This window comes from Triticum dicoccoides, chromosome 4B (genome assembly GCF_002162155.2).
Source record: "Triticum dicoccoides isolate Atlit2015 ecotype Zavitan chromosome 4B, WEW_v2.0, whole genome shotgun sequence".
Classification (NCBI taxonomy): Eukaryota; Viridiplantae; Streptophyta; class Magnoliopsida; order Poales; family Poaceae; genus Triticum; species Triticum dicoccoides.
This window is the reverse complement of record NC_041387.1, coordinates 573,781,767-573,785,711: the sequence shown is the minus strand read 5'-3', so window position 1 is coordinate 573,785,711 and position 3,945 is coordinate 573,781,767. Positions and strand designations below refer to the sequence as shown.

The 3,945-nt window shown below is 43.4% G+C and overlaps 1 non-coding gene across 1 annotated transcript; it reads right to left on the bottom strand.

Annotated features, from left to right (window-relative positions):
- Positions 1–2,625: 2,625 nt before the first annotated feature.
- TRNAY-GUA lies at positions 2,626–2,711 on the bottom strand. The gene is given in 2 exon segments: positions 2,626–2,661; positions 2,675–2,711. It is a non-coding gene; the product is annotated as a tRNA-Tyr (tRNA).
- Positions 2,712–3,945: the final 1,234 nt, after the last annotated feature.

The window sequence follows — 3,945 nt, the reverse complement described above, 5'->3', positions numbered from 1 at the left end:
AGCAACAGTACCTTGTCCTCTCACAAATCGGCCACTTGCCCCCTTCGAACCTACGAATCTCCCCTAACATCGTTAGATCATTAACATATGAAGATCTATATACACATCTATTCATTCAGTAGCAGAAACAATTGTACTCTGGATCTATATAAACAACATTGTCAAAAATCATGAAACTACTTTGCAGGGGAGTACATGACAGTAGGAACGGAGCTTGAAGCATATGCTTACCATACTCCATGCTTGAATCATAGCTTGACAGCAGGAACAGATCAGCTTGAAGCTGCTGGAGTAATAAAATCCCTCCAGCATCTGGATTTGCAGAGGAGATTTCTTTGTTGCTCCTGGTTAAAAGTCCTTTGGCCATCATCTAGAGAAAACCATAATCAGGTCTCAGCATACCCAGTTACTCCATCTAGAATATTTCAGCAATCCACATGGAGTAGAAATATTCAGTCATTTGAGCATACAACAGAAATATCCAGTCACTTCCTGCCATCTACATTTGATAATAACAGGAATACAAGAAAAATAGTCAGTCACTTGCTACCATTCAGTCACAGAATAAAAATGACAGCGTTATGCTCTCAATTTCAAAATAAAAAAAATGGACAGCCTACAGTTCAGTGAAGTTCCACCAAAAAGAGTTGAGCAGAATTTCAGAATAAATATGGACATCGTACACTTTCACTGATGTTCCCACATAGTTTATCTTGGTCGGTTTTACTATATATTGAACATATTATTTGCAGTAACTGAACTTGCAAGTGACTGCTGGGGCAGATGATCATATTGGAAATACACCATTGCAGTAACTGAACTAAACGTCTTTCACGACATTGAGATATTTACCTCCACAACTCCCTTCAAGCATAAGGCCTTTTCCTAGCTACTGACAGGTTCAAGAACATCTACCCACGAACATCTACTGACAGGTTCCACACGCAGAGAGAGGGAGAGGGACGCATCGTGTTGACCTCACCATGGTTTGATACTGGGAAGGAGCTGGAGGTGTAGGAGATAAGCATGCCGACAGCGCCGTGTTGACCTCGCCGCGGCCGGATCGAGCACCGTAGAAGCCCATCGCAACACTAACGCATGCCCTCCATCACAGACCGAAGCTCACTGCCGGATCATCTTGATGGATGGCTCCAGTTTGCTATTTTAGCGAAGGCAAAGAATATTGTTCTTGATCTACGCCCTCCACTGAAATGCCCGGGTGATGTCTGCAACTTCGCTCTGCATCTTTTTGGTGATCAAAGTAGTTCATGTTTGCTGTCCCTCCGACTTGTCTTAATTTGCCTAAGGCCAGCTCTGAATTTCTGTGGCTTTGCAAACCTCCGATCGCTCAAATTGGATTGCGTTTATGTATCGAAGGACCCCCATTGCATGATCTCACACTGTGCTGTCCTTGAGCGGTTGAGCCTAACAGACTGTTTCATATCTTCCTTCACTGTGCCTTGAGCGTTATGCTTTCATTGATCCTGTTGTGAAGACTCGTTTCGGTTCGCACCGTGCAGTTGAGGGCGGGCCACTGTTCCAGGATCTCCTGGCAAAATACTTGTTTGTACCCAAATTTCCAGAGGTCCTGACTGTTCTGATGGCACCACTACCGCGGCACCGGTGACCTGGACATGTGTGTCCAGTTGAGATGTTCAGTGAACAGCTGATGAAATATTATTCATTAACTTAATGTGAAGCTAGCCAGATCGTCATGTTTTACTGTTGGATATTACGCTGTATTATCATCATGCTTTCTGGTGCAAATACAGTCATACAGAAATGGAAGATTTTAGCCAATGAATGTTGTCTGACTTTGAAATGAAATAGAGTTGCTACATTTGCGGAGAAAAAACGTAGTTTCAACTTTCACTTCATCTAGAATGGGTTGCATATGTGAAGCGTAAGTTAATTTAGTCAGCCGATACCAATCTGATTCGTACATCCTTTTTCCCATGTCCTAATAATAATGTGGATGATACTGATTCATGTTGAGAGAGTAAATCTAATAGAACATCAGCTTTCATCTCAATGTTATTGGTGAAGTAAATAACTCAGTTTGAATTCCAGATTACTGCATATTTAAGTGGTGAAGTTCTTGCTGTGACGAAACCAGAGTTGTGAAGTTGTGTCGCTTTATTGTAGAGTTGTGAAGAATTGCAGGATCTTTAAGCCAGCAGACTCTGAAACTGTATGGAAATGTGAATTGTTGCCACTTTTGCATTACGTTTTCAGTTAAGAAAGTGTCATTCTTAACCATGCGTGCCTCTTTCTGAAGTGTCATTCATTATGTTTTCAGTTAAGCAAGTGTCTTTTTTTTTGGTGATGTATGATCATGCTTTCTAGTGCAATGGTGGAAATTTTAAGCCAACAGCTGTTCTGTAAAATTCATAGTGAAACAAGATTTCCAAAGAAAACAGCGTTTGGAGATTCAGTCATTACTTGACTTAGTGAGGTGCCTTTTTGTTCGTTTGCGAAATTAGTATGGACCTCCTTTCCTTTTTCAATGTTTGAATGAAATATGGATTTCTGGCACTGATTCATCTCAAAAGAGTAAGTTTAGCAAAAACTAAAAGCTGCTTGTTGTTTTCAAAAAATTAGAAGAAAAGCAACTTAAAAAAAATATCCGACCTACCGGATTCGAACCAGTGACCTAAGGATTTATCTGCAACGACTACAGTCCTCCGCTCTACCAACTGAGCTAAGGTCGGTTTGTTGTTTTCATAATTTTAAAACATTTATCAAGCAATCCCTCAACTCGTTTCAATACAAGTACGTCAGTATGTTCTGTTTTTCTCAAGAGCAAACAATTTCTGTTGTGGTTGCTCTTCATTTTCATTGAGAAGGAAGTGTATACGAGAGCCTTACAGAACCCACCGCCATGGCACCAAAACAACAGCTACTGGTGCCATCCACCACCGCTAGTAAGCTACTCCTCCCTCAGACCAGCCTGTGACCCTCCTCCAGAGCAACTGAGCAAGCGAGACAACCACATCATTGATTCAGCGTCGCATGGCAATCCTCTGTTTTCACAATGCAGGCCAGAGGATCAAACCAACCATATGATTCAGCGACGCGTGACAAGGAATAATAATTCTTCAGTTCATTCATTGGTTCATATTGATTTACGTACACGGTAGTATAAGAAGAACTGCCCTTTAGCATAAGAACTGATGCAATGGGGTATATGAACGTTTTTTAGATCAAAGGAGCCTCCAGGCAAAATAGAGTATGTTTACAAGAGGAAACAAAAAGAGCCATACTAGAATGAAAAGAACCTTAACTAGGGAAGATGCAAACCCTCTCACACCCAGCATCTACCCACTACAGGAGCATCACATACTGCTCAACTCATCACAGAAACAGAAAGAGACTTCTCTTTTAACAGTGAAACGGAGCAAAAAATTTAAGCCAACAACTATTCTATAAAATTCATAGTGAAACGGAGCTTCAAACGTTCCAAAGAAAAACAGTGTTTGGAGGTTCAGTTCATCCATAATGGATTGGAGACCACAGCTCCGCTCACCCCAAAGGCCCAAACCACCGATCTCGCACAGCAAAAACGAAGCAGCCACCAATCAGACGGCGGATGATGGCTGTCACGACACGCAACTCGTGCGGCGACCACAAAGGCGATCGAGGCGACGACCGCCGCATCAGCGACGGTCACCGCGCCGGCGACGACCGCAGAGCCGGCGGCGCATGGGGCGGTCGACGCGGCGACAAGGGGGGAGTTGAGCCCCTGGAGAAGAGCGACGACGACACACCTGTTCGCAACGGCGAGCCCCCGGAGGAAGAGGACTGCGACGACGAAAGCTGGCCGGCCCTGTACATCCCAAACCTTCTCCATGCGGGGATTCTGTAGTACCGAAGAGGAATTCTCCTCATCCAAGGTACGATCCGACGAATTCTGCTGATTGATGAGGATGGAAGGATCATTGACAG